This window comes from Cheilinus undulatus, linkage group 2 (assembly GCF_018320785.1).
Source record: "Cheilinus undulatus linkage group 2, ASM1832078v1, whole genome shotgun sequence".
In the NCBI taxonomy this organism is placed as follows: domain Eukaryota; kingdom Metazoa; phylum Chordata; class Actinopteri; order Labriformes; family Labridae; genus Cheilinus; species Cheilinus undulatus.
In genome coordinates, this window is record NC_054866.1 from 4,409,224 (window position 1) to 4,431,703 (window position 22,480).

Genomic DNA, 22,480 nt, shown 5'->3' on the forward strand with positions numbered 1-22,480 from the left:
TGTTTATCTTGGAGCACTCATGCTGGATGAGTTTTTGAGCCCGTGGCCAGATGGTGTCCTCGCCAGAAGTCTGCGCGGCATGACACTCTCTCTCTTTCTTTCATTTCTCTCTCTTTTTTTGTCTTTCACACACGATAACACTCACACAGCCTATCTTTCCATCCACTATCTCTCTCGCTCTTTCTCTCCTCTCGCCGTAGCCCCAAACTGTCGAAGCAAAAATACAACACGTCTGCTCAGAGACCTAATTCTCACACACTGCTCTCTCCCTGGAGAGCGAGCGAGCAAGGGAGAAAGAGCGAGAGAGAGGGAGAGAGGCATTAGTTGCTGCCTCAACAAGTTTTTTTTTTTGGTGTAAATAACAATGGAAAAAGTTGAAAAAATGATGTGTGTGAGGAGGTAGTAAAATAAAAAAAACACACAGACACGTAAAAAAGGAACTGACTAATGGTTTCAAATTCAGCCTTGTAAGCGTAAATGCCAAACACCTCATCAATACTGGATTCCAACTCAGCGCTCTTTTGTCTGTGGGAAAAAATAGAGGGAAATGAGACAATCAAGGGGAAAATGTGGAGAGAGTAAAAACTAGTTTGAAGCTCATGGGATCTGCCACTAGAATTCATAAGAGCCTCTCTTTTGGCTTTATTTTACTTTCCTTTCTTTCTTCTTGCAGTATCTTTTATTAGACGTGAACGTGTTCCCCAGAGTTCTGCATTTAGAAAGAAGTCAAGAAGTAAGAGGCACTTACAGGGCACAGGCTCAAAGATGCAAAACTATGTCTCCTTTCACATTGCAATCATCCAGCCTGGCCCTCCCAGAGGCTGGTCCAGCGCGACCCACTTAATGGAGCAGGCCTGCGATCTAGTTCAGGTGGTCAGCTCGAGCTGCACTGATTTACTTGTTGCTAGGCATACATCATTGTCAGGTGTCCTATCACATTCATCCCCCTAGTTTGGCGGCAAAGATTTCCCCCTTGCCTATCCTTGTCATTGCTGCCGTTTCGTACCAGTAGTGCTCTCAAACTTTCTGCAGATGAAATTTATCTGCTCAGAGTGACGAGGCTGAAGACAAGACGCCAAACTGAAATTGACTTGTGCTGCAATAAACACTAAAGGCACTACAAACCTCAGGTAACAGATAAGATCCCGATGAGCTCATGGATGAGACCTATATGATGGTTTTATTGTTCAAAATGAAGATATCAGTAAGGATGATGAGAAAAATGGCAGGAGTTTGGGTGAACGTGCAATGAATGCAAGTTGCAGCATTTTTGCAGCTAAAGGTTCCTTGCCTTTCGAGCCTCAGGGTGCAGTGTTTGCACCCCATTGCCCTTAAACTGCATCCCACATAGACATCTACAAATGAAAGACCCCTTTTGCTGGAGTACTCCATCAGACAAGCTTCGTGTCACACCAAGGTGGCAGGGCAAAGCCCTTGAGACCCTCGATGCCAGATTAGGAGGAAGTTTTTGCACAGTTAACATCGATCGGGTAGTCGACCGGTTCTCAATGTCAAAGGGAGCTCACTCGGCTTAGGATAGCCATCCCTGCCTTACCTGAGTTAAGGTGTGTCAATGTGTGATGTTGGTTTTTGCAAAACGCCTCTTGATATTGAAAGTAAGGCCTGTCAACGAGTGTTTACTGCGTGCCAAACTGACCCATTCATTAGACTTGGTTTGGTTCGTTGCTATCAGTGCTTCCACAGAAGTGAATGAACTCCTTGCAACGGAAGCGTTCTACACCAGTTTGAACTCAGTGGAAGATACAGCCCCCAACGGGGATGCCTTGGTCATTCTTGGTGACATCAGTATCACAACTGGCACTGACAGGAAGGACTACGAGGAATGTGTTGGTTCGCACAGCTCTGGTCAAAATGATGAAAGCTCCTTACTGCTCCTTAACTTTGCTAGCAGTTGAAATTTAAGGATTGTTGGATCGTGGCTCAAGAGACCTGATTTGTGGTGCTGTACTTGGTATTCCAAAGATGAAGGAAGATGACCATGTACTTGTAAGTGGAGGCTGCTCAGGGACTGCAGGGTTTTCAGGAGGGCACATTTCTTCAGAACTGACCATTGGCTTCTGGTTGAAACCCAGAAACTGTGGCCGAGGTGCCTCAGGGAGGCTGTCTCTGGTCAAATCAGATTGGATGTCTGCTGCCTAAGGGAGCCAGACATTGCTTAGATTGCTTTCCGTACAAATTGTTCTTACTGCATTAAGCATCTAATGACTAGGATGCAAACAGCACAGCGTTAACAGTGTAAAAATGAGGTCCCATCCACATGGAGATGAATTAAGGGGTATGTTTTTTGTTGCATCGGCGTTTCATCCACATGGAAACTGCATTTTAAGAAGATGTAAAAGCAACTTTTTGAAACCGGGTCCCCGGGGCTGAACAAATCTGTGAACGCTCTCATCTGTGTGTGGACAGCCAACTGCATCTTTCCTAAAACAATTATGTCATACATAGCGTTGCCCAATTATGCCGCATGTGCAAATCAAACCAAAACAACAATGGAGGATTACAGGGTTGTGTTTGTGCTGCAGAAGCTACTGAGCTTATTACGGCTTTTACAGCCAAATCTAATGCTCTTTTACCCCCACCAACAACAGCAGACACCAGATGTTCTTAAATCTACAACCAGAAAGGCAACCAGGAGAAAGTTTGTGACAGTCTTCTGTAATCTTATTCCCTCTTTTGGTGCATTTCCATGGCAGCATTACAGCGCCACTTACAGGCTTGGCTTATATATTAAAGCGTTTTAGTCGATTCAGTGGTCCTGTGCTTACGCCGATATTTCCTGACAGAACCCATGTTAACGGAAAACTTTTTCAAAATGAAATGGAAATATATTGTTTTCGTCTCTGTGTGGACAAGGCTTTAGCCTACTGTCTGTGAGAGCTGATGGAAGTGCACTGCGGTTTTTATGACTCCATCTGTCCGTCCTCCGAGGTCCGAAACCTGGGCGTCATCCTGGACTCCACCCTCTCCTTCCAGTCCCACATAAAGTCTGTCACCAAATCTGCCTTCTATCATCTCAAGAACATCTTCAGACTCCGACCATCACTGGCTGAAACACTCATTCATGCTTTCATAACCTCCCGCCTGGACTACTGTAATGGAGTCCTGTCTGGAGTTCCCAGCAAAACCCTGGACAGGCTTCAGTACGTCCAAAACTCTGCAGCTAGAGTTCTGACCCGCACTAGACCCTGGCAACACATCACTCCGACCCTCATCCACCTCCACTGGCTCCCTATCAAGTCCCGTATCAACTACAAAGTCCTCCTCCTCACATACAAATCTCGCCATGCTCTGGCTCCCCAGTACCTTTCTGATCTCCTCCATCCATACACACCATCCCGCAACCTTCGATCTTCAGACACCGGCCTACTTTCCATGCCCAAAACCAAACTCCAAACCTATGGAGACAGAGCCTTCAGTGCTGCAGCTCCCACCCTCTGGAACACTCTTCCTGCAGACATCCGTAGCGCTCCATCTCTGGAAATTTTCAAAAAACGTCTCAAGCACCACCTGTTCACCACAGCCTACAGTCTTCACTAAACCACCCCTCACACTCATCCTACTCCTCACATAGTTTGTCCATGTCTATGTGTTACTGTAAAGCGTTCTTGGGTTCCTTGAAAGGCGCAATATAAATTCAAGATATTATTATTATTATTAGATCTGTATGAGTTAAAAATAAATCATGTGTAAATAAGGCTGGTACATATTACTTAGACATTGCTATTACTAAGCCATAACCAGGTGCTTAATCAGACTGAGGCTCTCAGCTGAGTTTTTATTCAAGTGTGGCACCAATAGGCATGAAAAGGATGTGAGTGTTGTGGTTGTTTTTATTCAGGGAGGAAATTTTGTCAAGGTGGTGCTTAAGTGAAGGCATTAATATTGCAATTCATTTAATTAAACCCACTTTATGTTACACTAAATATCTACTAATGAGATGGATTGTCAGAATCTGTTTGGGGATGCCGGTGGGATTTGACATCCCTGTTGCAGGTGCCGGTGGGAGTGGATGGCACGCCCTGCGGGAGTGGGCAGTGACGGTCATAAATCCAACAGCAGCAAGTGGGAGCAGGATTAACCCTCTGAGATAGAAGCTTTTGTACAGCCACTTATTGTTTAACTCTTGAAACAGGCCAGAATCTTTGAGTTGAGCCCAGGTTGTGCTGGAAAAAAAGGAAGTTTGGAGGTTGACTTTGCACCACAGGGTTGATATTTAACAAGCTTTTTAAGACAAGAGGCTTAAAAGATACTGTAGCTTATGTTTGAAAGAAAAGAGTCCCCCACAGGAAATAGACTCCCTTATTTCCTTTCTAAATAAAAAACAAATTTTCAAAATGTTACAGAACAGTGTAGATTAATTACAATTAGCAAAGGAATTTCTGAGAATGTGACTAAAGATTTAAATCTTCTGACTGCCTTATTTTCAACTTTACATCCAAAGTGAAATAGAAATGAAAAAGCTTTTTCTCTGTCATGATGATGCAATGACATGACTGTAATAACATATGATGCTGAGAGCTTATGAAACAGCGTTTTAGCTGAATTGCCAGCATCTCGCTCCTCCCTGTGTAAACATGGATCAAACTGGCCTACATTCAGACGAGCAAGAGTGACAGCAGACATTTGGAGGTGCCACGGAATCAAAGAGCAGGATAGGGATTCTCTTTTGTCCCTGAATTTACCCATGATAGGACGGTTAGTATCAGAAGACAATGCCCAGCAATGACAGTGTTGTTTTTCCTCTCTCCTCTCTGACATATTTTCCCTCACATCCCAGTTTTTTTTTTTTTTTTTTTTTTTTAGAGGGAAGAACTGGGTCATCTCTCTGACATCTCCGTGACAAGATTAGCTCTGGGTTTTGGACATTTTTTTTGTCAGCCTGACCGAGATACAGAGGGTACAGTGATAGAGATGTAAGCCGTGACAGCTCCTATTTTAAACACAGGAGACCTCTTTTAAACGCTCACTTAATTAGAATGAATGTCACCTGTCGTTTTTAGTGTAAGAGACAGCACGGTGCAAAAATAAACATCGGTATGACCCAGCAGCTTCTAGTGTTTAATCAAAAAGATGGTATACAGGAAACGGTTTCCTTTTTATCTTACATTTTTAGCTCATTCCCCTTTCTTTAGCACTATTAAACCTTGTGTTGTGTACACTTTTTGGACTCTTTGGTACTGCTCAGATCAAACTGACCCAGGACATCCCTCTCTTAACAACTATTGCTGGTCTTTCTCTAACTTGTGAGCCACTATAATTCAGGAATATTTTTCATCCAGTTTCCTAAACTGAAAGTTAATCATGAAAAATGCTTTTTCAGGCGTCTACTCCATGGACAACCAAACTGATAATTCAACCCATCAAAAACCACAAAGATTACTTACCTCCTGGGACCCAGCCTATTTAACTAAGTCCTCTGTAGTGGACATTTAGTTCACAATCTTCTTATTTGAAGCTTCCTTAACAGTTTTGGACATTTTTTCAAAATAATTTTCATCATCATTTTCTGCCATTTTTCTTTACAAACCCTCTCAAGCTCAGTCAGGTTAGATGTGGACCGTCAGTGGACTCTAAGACAATCTCGGACATTCACAGTTAGCCACTCCTGTGTCGTCTTGGTTGTGTGCTTAGGGTCATTGTCATGTTGGAAGATGAACCTTCGCCCCGGTCTGAGGTCCTGAGTCCTGTGGAACAGCTTGTCACTGAGGGTATCTCTGTTTTTCAGCTTTCCCTCCCAGTCCCTGCTGCTGAGGAACACCCCCACAGCATGATGCTGCCACCACCATACTTCACTGCTGGGATGGTGCTGGGCAGATGATGAGCAGTGCCTGGTTCCTCCAGGCATAGCTTTTAGAAGAGGCTCTATGCACAGCAGGGTGTGACATCTGGTGGAAAATTAGGTGGCCTGACAACTTCCGCTCGACAATACATGATAGGCCAAAACGGAACCTACTGGAATTATTCTCCAAGAGAGAACTGTCCTATACTGTGTTAATTTGTCATATCTTTTCATTTCTTTTATGCAATTGTTGTTTGTTTTTACTCTTAATCATAATTGCATCCAAATGTGCTAAAACGATGTTTCATCCACAGGTTAATAGCACCTTTGCACATCATTGCTGTATCTTGAGCTAAATTTAAAGCTGGTAACTCCTGCAAACAGCGGGTAAACTGCAACAAATCTGCCATCATACACCAATCTCTTCTGCGTAAAATCTCCTGACTTTGGAAGTGGCCTAATGCCAAATGCTGAACTGATGTGTGCATAGAGTAACCTGACATGTCAGATGGATGTGTTTCAAACATCCATCTGGGAAAGCTTCAATAGGAAATGTTTGAGAGAAGGCAGAGGATTTGAAAAAAACTTGGAGGGTGATTGGATGAAAGTTCTGTCTGTCTCATCTCTGTGGGCCAATAAGAGCAACAAAACGCGACATAGCCGCTATCAAGCTACGCATGCGCAGCTACCGAAGAATAACGCCAAACATGGCGACTATAGACATGTAAGTACTCGACTTTTGTCGTTTTTTGAAAAGAAAAAAACTCATTGCTGTTCTTTGTTCTTCTTTTAACAAAGAAATGTTGTCAAGTTCTGATAAAACTGGCACTTTAGCTGCATCCACGCTAAGCTCTTCCTCCATAACTGCACCAGCTCTTGCTGCTACTTGTTTACGTCACGACTCTGCTGCACCTGAAAGTACTGGCCCTCGTCACTGATTGGTCCTGTCACTTTCTAACCGGGCCCAAACGGTTCAGATGGGAGCTTAGCCAGATGGATTCGCCAGTGAGAAACAAGGAAACGGGCGTATCCATGTGCTTTGCAAGGTTATGCATAGAGCCCATTGAGGCCAAAAAGCTCAATCTTGGTTTCACCAGACCTGATAATCTGGTTTCTCACAGCCCGAGAGTTCTTCAGGTGCTTTTTTGCAAAATCCGAGCAGGCTTTCATGTGTTTTGCACTGAGGAGAGTCTTCCATCTAGCCACTCTGCCATAAAGCCCAGATCCGTGTAGGGCTGCGGTGATGGCTGTCCTACATGGCTGGATCTTTGTCCAGGATCTCTGGAGCTCAGTCAGAATGACCATCAGGTTCTTAGTCACCTTTCTTACCCAGGCCCCTCTCGTCCAGATTGCTGTTCTCTTGGGAACCTTCAGTACAACAGGGTTGTTTTTTTTTTGTAGTTTTCCCCAGATCTGTGGCTCTCAACAATTCTGTCTCTGAGACAAGGTGATAATAGTTTTGGATTTTTTATTAGTTTTTATTTTTATTTCATTTTCTCTTTCCGTGTTCAAATTCTGTTTAGTTTTTTATTAGTTTTGACTGCTGGTTTGTTAGTTTAGTTAAGTTTTTATTTCGCAAAAATGCTTTGTTTTAGTTTAGTTTTTTTAGTTTTAGTGTTAGTTTTAGTTTTTTCAGATAGATGCCGGGGCTGAGTGTCATACTTTGTAAAAAACATATTCAAACAGGCTACTCATTTTATTTACTTAATGATGATGTTTGAATACAACCCTGGACATAAAACTACCACTGTGTGAGGTCTTATCCAATCAAAACAGGCCATTTTACACTTCCCAGGCTTGGGTGTAGGTCAGTAAGGTTGTGTCAGAGATTCAAACTAAGGATATTTTGTCTCTATTTTTATTTTATTTTAGTTAGTTTTGTGAGCACAGTTTACAGTTTGAGTTAGTTTTTGTGTTTTTGGTAAAGCTTAGTTTTAATTTAGTTTCAGTTAACTAAAATGATTTTCAAATTTGAGTTTTAATAATTTAGTTAGTTTTAGTTAACTATAATAACCTGTCTCTGAGCTCTGCAGGCAGTTCCTTTGACCTCAGTCCTTCTTTGAGGTGTGTGCGCTTTCAAACTCTGTCCAACCAATTCAATCTACCACAGGTGGACTCCAATCAAGGTGCAGAAGAGTTCAAAGAGTGCTGATGAGATGCTGTCCATTTCATGAACATTAAAATAAAATCTAAATACAATGAAGATATAATTTGAGATTTTAAAATTCAACAAAGCCTAATTCTATAGTGCTATTAATATTGACCTATTGTTAATAATGCTCATTGTTTATTTATTTATTGATTGATCAGTTTATTTACAGTGGCAATACATAGGCATAGTTGCATTTAATCAGAGTACAACCTATGCAATGCATTCAAGATTTCTAGCCATGATTAATTTGCAGTCCTTGTCTCTATTCTGAAACCTTACCTAAATAGCGATAACATTAAATTATAATTTTACTTAAAGGCTTGTCTTGTGGCAGATCAGGATGTACCTTATATCTTGTTAAGCTGAACCAATGTGGATATAGCTTTATGAAATTTGATTTTAAGGTTCTACCTGTCCCTTTAAAGCCCTTATGTTATGGCTCCAGGCTATGTAACCAAATTATTGACCCCCCATGTGCCAGCCCACAGCCACAGATCCTCGGGTGAGGTCCTTCTGGTCATTTCAAAGTCGAGGCTTTAAAGTAAAGGTAATCCAGCAATTTCCATCAGCGTCCCTCGATTTTGGAATGACCTGCCTGAGGAAATAAGGTGCAGAATCAGTGACATCTTCAAAATTATCTTCCTTGGTTACAACAGTAACCATGAATTTTCATTTTTTTATATGTACTATAATTTGATGTGCTTCAGTTCAGTAATATAAATGATGAAAGTAATGTTTAAAAGTGTTTATTACCATGAATATATATATATATATATATATACACACACACACATATATGTATATATTCATATATCACATGCATACAACTACAATTAAAGCACAAGAAACACACATTTGGCTGTCACAGGCTCTCAAATACAACTTTCAAATATCCAAACTGCAAATGCAGAGAACAAATTGTTCAAAGCTTTCCTATCAGCTACAACAGTACCTCTGAATAGTACATGCCTGTAATCACTCTGGATTTTTTGCATGCGTGTGCCTCCAAGGACAGGACAAAAGGACAAGAGGAGCACGCAGCCCCCACAAATCTTTGCCAGAATTTTCTGCATGGTCAGGGTGCTGCCGGCATAAACTCTGACCAGGATTATTAAAGTTTCAGGGTGATGAAGTGACTCATCTGTTATATGAAACTCAGTGTTTTCATAACTCCAGTTGTAATATGTAACACATCTGAATAACAAATGAATCTGAAGATTTCATTTCATGTGTTTTTCTTACTGAGAATTCTGCTTTTCATGGTACCATATGAGCAGAGGTGAGCACTGACAAACAACCGCTGTCCATTCTATGGCACTGATGTTAATAATTAGCAGCCTTTACAGTGCCTGTTAGAAGTATTCACCACCTTGGATGTTTTACCCTTTAATTGATTTTACTCATGGTCAATATTTGGCTTTTCAGCAAAGCCATACAACATATCTTTAAAGTTAAAGTGAAAACTGATTTTTTACAAACTAATGTCAATTGAAAAAATGTCAGTATTTAGTAGGGTCACATTTGGCTGCAATCACAGCACTGAGTCTGTATGGATAGGTCCCAAAGAACTTTCTTCCTCTTGACCATGGAGTCTCCCACATGCCTTTTGGTGAACTGTAGTCCAGATTGAATCAAAGTTTTCTTCAACAGTTTCTTTCTCTTCGCCACTCTCCCATAAAGCTCAGACTGGTGAAGAACTCAGCCAACAGTTGTTGTCTGCAGAGTCTCTCCCATCTCAACTACTGAAGCTCCTTCAGAGTAGTCATAGGTGTCTTGGTGTCCTCTCTCTCTAGTCTCCGTCTAGTCCCTAGGACGGCCTGATCTAGGCGCACATGGGCCATATTCCATCCATTTCTTCATGATGGATTTAACTGAACTCCATGGGATTTTCAGTGCCTTGCATTTTTTTATCCATCCCCTAACTTCTACTTTCTAATAACCTTTTCCCTGTGTTGCTTGGTGTGTTCTTTTGTCTTCATGGTGTATTGGTAGCCAAGAATACTAATGAACCTGTGACCAGGTTAGCGCTGTTACCTCACAGCAAGAAGGTCCCTGGTTTGCTTCCTGGTCAGGGCCTTTCTGTGCAGAGTTTGCATGTCCGGGTACTCTGGCTTCCTTCCACCACCAAAAACATGCTCATGAGGTTAATTGGTGACTCCAAATTGGCTGTAGGTGTGAATGTGAGTATGCCTGGTTGTCTGTCTCTATATGTCAGCCCTGTGGTTGACCAGCGACCAGTCCAGGGTGTACCCCACCTCTCGTCCAATGACAGCTGGGTAGGCTCCAGCCCCCCTGACACCCGCAGCGGGATAAGCGGTATAAAGAAAGGATGGATGGACATCCAAGGGAATGGGTACTTTTATAGGTATTGTACTGTATATATGAGTAAAAAAGGCATTAATTATTCAAGATTTTTCGTTCGTTGATCTAACTGCAGTTTTGCGATGTAACAGTGTTTGTATTTTTCCTGTACTGTCACCACCCTCTCTTCAGCTTTTTCAGACTGTGTCAGGCAGCTGTATCTAAGCAGAGTCATGTTTTGATTTTATTTCAGCATACAAATCAGGGCTTCCTGAACACCAGATCCCAGAAGGCTTTGCAGAGGATGTTCTTCCTGCAGCAGCTGAAGAAGTTCATCCAGCCAAAGTCAATAATGTCCCTCATCTCTCAGCAGTCACTGAGTTTATCCTCTCCTCTGTCACCATCTGGTACTCTGCTGCTTTTGCCAAGGACGGGGGGGCAAAGAATATCATTTATTCCACTGAGAAGCTTCCAGGACAGAGGTGAGCAGGAAATATTGTTAATGACCCCCTCCAACCCATGATATAAAATCTTTAAAACATTATACTCTGGTCAGAGGCTGGAGCTCTGATATTTATCTGATATTCTCTCTAATAGTCGAAGGGACTGTAGGCTAGATATGAAACACAGAAGACCACAACAGCCTCACAAACTACAACCACAACAAACAACCAATCATTTGTTGAATGCACAACTATTTGAAAACTTTAGCAAAGCTTTTATTGGTGTTTAGATGCTGCATTTATTTTTTCCTAACTGTATCTAGGCTCACCTTAATGAGTGGTGAGCAGTGACCTCCTATATTGAAGTATCACCTTCACTTGGCAGTTTTAGACTTCTCCAACATTTCCAATTGCTTTGAAACTGCAGTAAAAGTACAGCAGTGGGTCAAGAAGAAGGTCTGGGGTGTTTTCTATGGTGCAAAAGTCTGACCATGATGTCCTAGACCTTGTAAAATTCAAGTTCAAGTCCAGTTGACGCTGAGTCTTTGTGGAAATTTGAACAAAGATTGGAGAAAATTCCTCAGCGTGTTCTTGAGATAGATTGCAAGAATAAGACTAACAGGTACTTTGTAAATTTACAGACCTTGTGGTAAATTAGATTGATTGGACATGATTTGGAAAGTCACGCACATCTCTGTAGAAGGCCTCACCGCTGACAATGCATAACAGAACAAAATCCAAGCCATGAGGTCAAAGGAGCAGCCTGCAGAGCTCAAAAACAGGATTGTTGACAGGCACAGATCTGGTGAAGGCTACAACTAAATTCAACTGCACTGAAGGTCCCCAAGAGCACAATGTCCTCCATAATTCTCAAATAGAGGAAGTTTATCACAATCCTACTCTTCCATGAGCTGGCCGCATGGCATTACTGAACAACTGGGGGAGAAGGGCCTTAGTAGCTTCCAATTTCCAATTGAACTGCGGAGCACATCACTCCCTCTCTAGTCTATCAGAGCATTTCCACAGTCGGCGCTTCAGACTGGCAGTGGCGCGTGCCTGGACCGACACTTCGCTCCGCTTTGTTCGAGATATACTGCCAGTCTGTTTTCAGCGCTGGCCGCTGCCAAACCGTGTCAATCCCCGTCAATCAGAAAGCTCCAGAAGAGGACATGACAAGCGTAGAATATCCGGTTCTTTCAAAATACAACACAATGCACAGACTCCTGATCGTAAGTCATCACTATCACCATTACATCTCATCCTGTAGCGAGAGCAAAGGGTCACTGAGAGGTCAGCGGGTCACAGAGCTACAACGACACCATTGACTAGGAAAAGTTAACTTCTGGGGATCCTTTAAAGCAAACATTAACCTTTGAACTTCCTGATGTACTCAATGGACGAAGCAATAATATCATGGACTTATACTGGAAAGGATAACAAATTAACCCCAGGAGGTAAAATAGTCTGCTGTTGACATGCTTTTCCTGCCTGAGCCAGTAGTTCTCCCTTGATCTCTTCCTGCTGATCAGTGCTGCGCGCCGCAGCACAGCACTCTAGACTCGCTTCCAGTGGGCAAGGTTGCTCGCTGTCAGTCGGACCAAACCCGCGGTGCTTTCGTGCACAGCGCAGTTGTCCTATGTGGAATTTGCGGGTAAGAGACGTGACCAACAACCTGACTGAGCTCCAGATATCCTGTGTGGAGAAGGGACAACCATCACTGCAGCCCTCCACTGATCTGGGCTTTATGGCTCCTCAGTGCAAACCACTCGAAAGCCCACCTGGAGTTTGCTTAAAAAAAAAAAAAAAAAAAAAAAAAAACAACACTCCACATGAAAGCCAAGCAGGCTTTTCAGGTGTTTAGGAGCAGAATAACAGTTAATTTGTGGACCATAGCAAGGACAGAGAACGTGCTTAACAAGTTTAAAAGTGAATTCATTACATTTTACCTTGACTGTTCATTTTTTAAATCCAGTCACAGACCAGGCCTTTGAGGTCACAGAAGGATGCTCTATCAGTGAGCTGCTTGTCTACAAATAAAAATTGCATGAGGTTGAACATGAAGAATTGAACATATCAGCTCATCCTGTCACTCTGTTGTGACATCCTGAATCACAAAGATGTTTTGCTTTTAAGCGCTGAGGAGATTTAGTGCTTCAGGTGAAATTCAAGGGCAGGTTAATGTTTGTGAATGGAAATGCCTGTGTATTTATTCTTCCTTGTTCCTTGGAGTCTAGAGACAATTATCAACTTACTGTTTGAGCTCTCATCTATCTAGGCCGTTCTGACATTCTGACATTTCAACACGTTGAAAGATTTTCTTTAACCCTCAGTTATCACTTTAATTTACTACCCTTTAAAACCATTCAGGACAAAAAATGTCCACTTCCAAAAAACTGAATTGCCAGGCTTTCATGCATAGGTCTATAATGGGGAAACGGCTGATTACAGTGATGAACATTAAAAATGACAGATTTTACTATTTTTCTCAAAAATGAAACCATAACATTATAGAATGCATGATTATATCACACAATGGCTATGAGATCAAAAATGTGGTTTGAATGGGAGTCAATGGGACGTTTTTGTCCACAAGTGACTCAAAATGGTTGTAAATTTTAAATCAGATGCCACACAAAAACTAGTAATGCATCAAAGTCGATATTTTGGGTAATGCTTGACATACCCAGGACTGATTTAAACCCCCCCCAACATTAGCCTTCTGGAAAATAATTACTGTTTTGTGGGGTGTTTTTAGAAAAAAATATTACCACCCTGTAATTAAACTGGAATTTAAAGGGTTAAAATCAGGAAAATTATGCATTTTTTGATTTTTTTTTATCAGAACTGAAGTTGATAAAAAGATTTGACCCAAAAAAGCAGAATTTTCTTTTAATATATACTATTTTTATTGCCATTTTTGGAAGTGGACATTTTTGTCCTTAATGGCTTTAAAGGGTCGTAAATTTTAGATCGGATGCTACACAAAAACAAATGATGCATCAAAGTCAATATTTTGGCTAATCACTGAGATGTCCACGCTGGGTTTAGAAATAATGCCCCAGCCATCCAACATTTGGATGGCACTTTTTTTTTGTTTTTTTTTTTTTGCTTTTTTCATAAAAAACAACATTGATTTTAAGTAATCAAAATGGCATTTAAATGGTTAAAATCCCCCAAATGATTGAATGTTTGGTAGTTTTTAGCACAGCTGAAGATGTTCAAGAGATTTATGCAACAAAAAGCAGAAAAAAAGATCAATGTGTTAAGTTTTTATAGCAGGTTTTTGGAAGTAGACATTTTTGTCCTTAATGGCTTTAAAGGGTAGTACATTTGTTTCACAGTGTTCCCCTGATCTATTAGAGCAATTGAAATTTGAATATGAAATCTGCCAAAAAAGAAACTTTGTTACAAAAAATTAGACCGTATGGACTAACACAGCCAAAATGGTGAGCAGATAAAGATGAAAAATTTACTCAAATGGACAAATAAGTACCTAGTGATGCCTGAGGGTTAAATCACGCACAAATATCCATTCTGACTCAAGGATAAACTGAAGACATTTTAGAGGTCGTAGGTCAAAAGTCAAGGTCACTTGCCTTTATGTTCAGTCCACAATTGTGAATGCATGTTTCAAGAATGCTTTGAGAGATTTTCTGACCAGAGAGTACAGTGAATCGTTTTAGATGTGCATAGGTTATAAAGAACCCCAGCTGCTCTTTCACTGCTCAGTTGTCATATACCTCACTGAGACCAGCATGTGGCAGTCCTACTGGATAAACACGTTTTTATGAGGTCAGTTATTAAAAACGCTGTTTCAGGGAGGAGTTATGAAACTACCTGCTCTGAAAAATGTGTTTTCATAAAAGCCTTTCCACACGTATTACTGATTTCATATAGCTGGAACAAATATATGCATGCTTATTTTCTATAAATTAGAGTTAAAGGCAGTTTAAAGATTTTTTTAAATAGGTCCCTAGTTAAAAGTTGGCAATGCAATCAATAGTAGTTGGAAAGCCATGCATTATGGAAGCTATTGATGGAGCAGGAATGTGCTGTGTACTTGTAAGATATTGCTTCACTTAAAAGACCCAAACTCTGTAATTGAATGCTTTTCAGCAATCCCAAACATTTACAGCCAATGGTCTGTGAGAGGATCGACTGTGCTGCATCCATAAGGAAAGCAATCAAAGAACACCTGCACACTATTTTTACACAGCCAAAGAGAAGTGCATTTATGTCCTTAAATCATCTAGGGCTAAAACGATTCTTTGAATTATTCAAGTGATTCGATTCAGAAAATTCCTCGAGGCAAATTATCTGCCTCGAAGCTTCGCTTAAATCAGTCCTGTATCCATAACCCCCCATGCTGTAAGCTTGGACACCGCGCCTATTTGTGTGGCACAATGCACTTGTTTTTGCTGTTACCATAATTTAACATGCATGATTTGAGGCGTGAAAATCACGAGGGAAGAGAAGTTGATACAGGAACTCGTCCTGCATTTTTCACACATCCACTGGCCGTGGCTTCATGGCAAATTTGGCACTCCGCCTGCACCGGTGGACCTACACAGATCGCAGAGTTTATGCGCTGCCTGCATGACTCGCTGGTGTGAGACAGCGCTCAGTTTGTGTCTGCGGACTTCAGGGAATTCCATAAACTTCTCCAATTGACCCGACGGTTTCACAGAACACCGTCAGGCATCCTGCTTTGGTGCTCTTCCTCTCTCTCGCTCTCCCTCTCTTCCATGTGTGCACGTACATTTAATGATAAATTATTCAAATTCAGCGCATTGACATTTTGATTGCAGCATATTTTTAAAAAAAGTTTTAGCATCCTGAATGATTTGATAAGACTTATATTGATAATAAATTGACACCAATTAAATAGAAACACACTATTACCACAGACAGTGACTGAGACAGAGACTAAATGGTCAAAGTTCATCATCATACAGTCAGGATTCAACAGGTCATAGAAGCAGCTTTATCCCTTTAAATGTGTTCACCATGTCAGTGGATGGTCTTAAGGGTCAGATTTTTATGGTGGATAAATTCACAAACACAAATGTGCAAAAATTAAAAGTGAACACACTTTGAAGAATAGACCTTAATCCTGTAATCTAAAGGTTCACCTTTCAGACATCATCAGACCGCAGTGTGAATGGACTAAATATGTAACTTTAGTCTTGCTATAGATTAATGTGAAATATAAGTTTAATGCATGAAATAGAGTATGTTACAATGATTAAGTGTCCCTTTACTTGAATGATAAATTGGAAAATAGAAATAAACTACAACAGAAGAAATAAAGTATTGGCACCAAAAATGTCCTGGGAGAGGATCCCTAAACCCCAAATATGGCAGGGTCTAATGTCATTATTTAACTTCCTTTCCTTGTAACTTTAAGAAACGTAAATTGCCATCAGAACTTCATTGTACTTCTTCTCTTAAAAAAGCAAAAGTGACAGATTAAAAAAATGTAATATTTCTTACTAGAGTACTCAATTAATTGCCAGAAGAATCAATAAAGTACTCGATTACAGGATGAATCGATTACTGCAGCCCTAAAATCTACACTATATAAGGATCTGTCAACAGTCCCCTGAGTCACAGACAGTTTCCTCATGTTTAAGGTTGGAGCTATGATTGATACGTGGGGAGATTTGGTTGCCTCTCAGGCAGGAGGTTTATCCACTAAACACATAAACTATGCTCAGTCAGGAACACTCTCGTCATACATTTTACCAACTTTTTACAAAATGGATAAAGAACTTTTCTTGTAAGGCTCTGCTGGAAAGGTGCTCCCTGGGTTAGTCAAGCAGCATACTTTGACTTTACAGGGAGTGCATGGCTAGAAACGTCCATATGGATAGATACATTTATGACACTGTGTGCTGAAAAAAATAAAATTTGTTCAAAAAAGTAATATATAGCAGCATGAATCTCAATATAATGAAACAAGCTTTATCCTATAAAGGAGGAGGCTGGGGTGGAGGACGTTAAGTTTTAAGGCCAGCAGTAGCAGCAGTGTGGTGCATTAGTATTAATGCAAACAGGGATTAGAGAGAAGTATGTCATATCTTTGTGGACAGTTGTGCTGAGGGAAAGAGCTGTGATTGGCTGTGGGAGCTGGGAGGCCATAATTGGGATCAGCGGGTTGTCAGGTGAACACGACTGGGTGTATTACTATTGTGTCCTGCATGAGCTAACGCTGATCTTCATTCAGTATTTTCATGAGTAAATTTTAAATGAATTTAAGTATTGCTAGTGCAATAATAGCAGTATTTTACAAGCCCAACTTTAAAGAATGGGACATTGTGTAAAATGATATTAAAAAAAAGAATGCAGTGATTTTCAAATCCTTCAGACCCATATTTTATTCGCCATAGAACAGTAAGTGTTGCTAGTCAAAACCAGCTGGAGGAGCATTTTGCAACTAACTGGGTTAATTGGCAACAGGTCAGTAACATGACTGGGTATAAAATAATAATTTTGAGAGGCAGAGTTTCTCAGGAGTACAGATGCGCAGAGGTTCACCAAAACTGTGTCTGAAAACTGTGGAACAATTATGGAAAAATGTTCCTCAACTTAAAATTGTTAAGGCTTTCAATATCTTGCTATCACAGTCCATTAAATAATCAAAAAAAAAAAAAAAAAAAAAATCAGAGAATCTGGAGAAATCTTTGTGATCAAGGAACAAGGCTGAAGGTCTGTTCTGTGGAGAAATGAATCAAAATTGGAGATTCCTTTTGGAAATAATGGATGCTGTGTCCTGTGGTCTAAAGAGAAGAGCAAACATCCAGCTTGTTATCAGTGCACAGTTCTAAAGCCTACATCTCTGATGGTATGAGGTTGCATTAGTGCCTATGGCGTGGGCAGCTGACACATCTGGAAAGGAACTATTAATGCTGAAAAGTATACAGAGGTTTTAGAGCAGGGATGTCAAACTTAATCACAGCAGGGGCCGAACTCTGGTTCCAGCCTGAGGGCCGAACAGGGTCCACATTTAACCATTACTGTCAATCTCATTTTCACCAGCAATGAATTATGAGGGAAAAAACCTTAGCACTGATGATAAATGATTTTAAGATTGAAAATGTCAAAATGATAAATTCAAGGGCTCCAAATCTGAGATTAAAATTTAAACTTATTAGCAAAAAAGGTCCAAACATGGCATTTAAAGTCAAAATAATGTTTTAAAAAGGCAAATATGAGATAGAAAGTTGAAATCATGATTCTTAACTGTCAGGATATGAGCTAAAATTCAAAATCATTGCTTTAAGATGTCATAGCATGAGAAAAATATTTAAATTTTGAGTTATAAAGGTCAAAATAATACTTAAAATTGTGGATCTAAAAGGTCAAATTATGAGATAGAAGTCAACGCAAGGAGCTAAAAATGTCAAAATGTGAGAAAAATTCCAAATCATGAGTTTATAAGGTCAAAATATTACTTAGAATTTTAAAATTGAGAATCTTGAAGGTGAAAAATAAGATAAAAATCAAAATTGTGAATTGAAAAGGTCAGCATATGAAATAAAAAAGTGAAAACCATAAACTGAGATGCAGAATTAAGAATATGAAATGAAAACAGAAATGTAATGTCCCACATTCCTGACTTTTTATATAATTATTTTAACTTATTCTTTATCTAATTTTTATGACTTAAAAAGGATATTTTTAACCCCCAAGGTCAAGTTTACATTTTTAAACTGGAGGAAATCTGCAGACCTAAAACCAGTGGGCTAGCCATGATAAAAGTATATGATCTGGTGGGCCGGGTATAACTGTACCATGGGCCGGATTTGGTCCCCAGGCCTTGAGTTCACCCTGTTTTAGAGGAACATACGCTACCAACCAGACAGCGTCTCTTTCAGAGAAGGCTTTGACTATTTTATCAAAACAATGCTAAACCACATACCACATCCATCACAACAGCATGGCTTCACTGTAGAAGAGTAGTGGTGGTACACAATGGTAAACACGGCCCTGTCTGTATTTTTCAGATGCCATCAAATTTAAACCGAGCTCATGAAATGGTAAAATATCTCAGTATGACCATCTGATGTCATGGCGGTTGTTTACTATGCAGTGCTGTGAAATGACGCGAGGACAGCCCAGAGGAAGAGTACAGCAATGAATCATTTTACCATCTGAATCCGAACAAAACAAACAAACTAAATCCAAGTATCACTACGATAAACCAGGTAGAGGAAAATCAGCTCTGAAGTTTTTACTTTTACCTTCTAGCCCTCACAGCGCACACACTCACATTAAATCTGCTGCATATAGCAGCGTAAGCCGCTCCCCACACTGAATGACGTTTTTGCCCCAAGCGATACTGAGAACTGGCAGGAAGTATATTTTCTCATCCAATGGGATATGAGAGTACTGACCCCAGCCCACCTGGGGGCCACCCTCAGGGCTAACCCCACACTTAGCACTCCCACACACCCTGAGCGTCCAGGGAGAGCCCAAAGTTATTTCACTTTGTTCCATCAGCTGCCAAGTCCTGGCTTACAATAGTCCTCGTTTCACTCTCGCTGTTCTGACTTGGTGCTTGGTATCTCAAACACACCTCAGAATCTGCTGTTTTTGGGTCTTTTTAAATCTCTATGTATTCAGTTCTGCTGCGGTGAACAAACATTTTCAAATCTCAACTTATATGTAAAAACATGATTCTTTTCCTACAACTGTTTTCATTGTTAATATTAATTTGTAATAAACATTACTGTTAATCATTGATGGTTTTTGCTCCTTTGTATTTTTGCTCCTTGCTTCCCCTGAGCCAGGGTTGTAACAGTATTATGTATCATCATTATTGTTATTGTTAGCTGCACTACAGTCACAGTGAGGCCCCATGTATCTGTGTAGCTGAAAATTTACTCCAAGTCATTGTGTATAGGGCTTAACGGTGACTGCCCAAAACATATTACAGCAAGATAGACACCATACGATTAAAACTCAGTTTTAGCTCTTGAATCAATAGAATGGTTTTGAATTTCTGTGGAGAAACTAACCTCATTTGTACAGAGCGCTTTAGTCAACTGTATGGAGATCTGTGGGTAAAACTTCAGAGGAAAGACACAGCTGACAGCAGGGAGAGGCAGCCAGCACACAGGTCAAAGGTCAGGTATGGGATTATATGCACTCCACCAGACTTATGCTCCATCTCTCTTGGTGTCTTCCCTGCTGACCCCTTCACAACACACACAGCTGCCCCCAAAGTCTGGTTCAACCCACGGTGCTCTGGGCACCCAGGAGAACTGCATCAGGCCAGGGAAAGCATGCTAGGTCCCTGTAGAAGCCCAGCTGCCTGCTCCAGAACTGTATTACCTGTATTTACCTAATCACTAAACCTTTGCCATGTCTTGAGGGCCTTGAAAACCGTCTGTCTGACCGGTTCTTCAGCTATTGAGGATTTTTAAAGCAGTATTGAGAGCTTTATAACTAAACAGTCCTCAGGGTGGTTGACAGAGTCATATTCATGGCTTGTACGTATTTGTGTATGGACACGTCTTATCTTGAGGCTGAAAAGGACCCTTGGACTGGAGTTTTGTGGCCCAAAAGAGTTATTTATAGGGCAAGAGTTTCCTTTTTTAACCTGTTTGTGAGCTGTTTTGCATGCATGCAGAGGGGTATATAAGAGGACTGGTTGGGTAGCACATTGTACACTCTGCCATTGCCGTTCTGTGGTCATGGCTGAAGTGTCCACTTGCAAGCATGAATAAAACCCAGAATGTTTATCCTGCTACTTGTTGTCTATGTCTTAATTTCCCTGTCTTTTTAGAAATTTCCACCACAACAGCATCATCAAAGTCCAGATAGATGAACTGGACATCACCAGTTGACACTCTAAAGTTTGCTACCCACATTACCCACACCCTTATCCAGTCTCAGGTCAAGTCAGGTATGGGAGCAGGTAAAGGTCCGGCGCTTTGCCGGTCAATATTGGCCCTGTACTGCCTTGGCCTCCTGATGGCCATCCTCTAGGCCTGTGCCAGGTCCATGTCTCTCCAGGTACCCTCCATGATACATGTGGGCAACACTGGTGTCAACACTGGGTCCTGGGCACCCAGTATGCAGTAAGCTGGAGTAGGCCCAGGAAAGCATGCCAGGTGCCTGTTAAAGCGGGGTGCTGTTCCCGTATCAGGCAGCTGACCCTTCCCATCCTCACTCTTCTGAGTAAGTCAGCATAAGACACACAGTCTTGCTAATGAAACCCAAAGATGGGCTGAAGAGAAGTTGTCACAAAAGAGTCCAGTCAGTTCTGGCCATCAGTCAACATCCAGGCCTCACAAGAGTAAAGTGAGACTGGGAGGACCGAGGACCGAAAGACTTTCATAAACATATTTAAATACCGTGAGTGCCACACCACCTTCCCTAACGAACCCATGGCTCCATACACCTGGTCAAGTCTGCAGTTGATCTCAGCCTTACAGTTAGCAGATTGATGGATTGTGCTGCCAAGGTAGGTGACCTGCTCTACAACTTTCACTCATACACTCATTCCCTCTCATACACAGACACAGATTCAATGGCAGCATCCAAGGCATCCCTGAATGCCTGAATCTTTGTTTTGGTCCCAGAGATTTGTAGTCCCAACATTTCAGCCTCTTCACTCAGCAAGTTAAATGCCCCCACACAAACATCTACAGTCTCTGCAAGGATCACAGCATCATCAAAATCATGAGCTAGATGAGCGAACATGGGATCCCGTGGAGCCCCAGAATACTCCAGAGGGTGTCTCTACTCACCAAGTCGACCGCCTTTCAGTAGTCAGCATAGGCTGCAAGCAACCCTCTAATGAATTCTTGAAAGCGCTCAGTGGGAACCTGAAGCCCCAGGATTGGTTCACTATAGACCTCTTAGGTGTAAAGCCCCACTGTTCAGGTTGCTCATGTCGGAGCAGAGAATCACAGCTCATAGGGCTCACAAATGGAAAGATCTGCCTGATACAACTCATCAAAATAGCCTCACCATTGTTCCCTTATATCTGATCCCTCTGTCAGAATCATGCCAGGAGTTGCCTTAACTGTGGATCAACGTGGAGAATATGCAGCTGCCTTGAGGCTCTGTATGGTCATCAGGGCATCTCCTGTGCACAAGTGGCCCTCTATGGTCTCAAACAAGACATGAACCCTGTCCTCTGCATCTCTTTGCATCACCCTCTTGGTCTCCTGCCTATCGCCATCAAGTCTGGCTTTACCACTTTCCTAAATGATATTAATGATTTCTTCAGAGATGAGGCCCTTCTCTTCACAGGCAGCAGCCAGGGTACTGTACTTGAAGTCTACCCAGAGAGACTCAGGATCTTGAGAGGCACCTAGTGGTGTAGTGGCCACAAGCCCAGCCCATCTGTGCAATGTCTGGCTCCCTAAAGTGACTGACAGCATTCCTGGGGCACCTCAGCTGCAATTTCAGGGTTGCAACCAGAAGCAACTGAAGAACTGGGCACTCCTGAAAACCCTGCAGTCCCTTAGCAGCCTCCAGCACCAAGTACATGGTCAATCTCCTCCTTGTTGAACAGTTGTTGTGGATGCATTGTTGAGTACACTCCTAGAGTGTTTGTCTTCGCAGCATTCATATTTATATATGTTATTATATTCATATATACGGCCCAAAAATACTTGGGCGGAACATACTCGGAACGAACTCTGCGGAGGTCCGCACGGACTCAAAGTGGACATCCGCAAGGCCCGTGTGCGCAAAGCTCAAATTTTACGACTGCGCAGACTCTAGTCTGTGTACTGGTGTCACACAAAACACTGCTCGGTATGTATT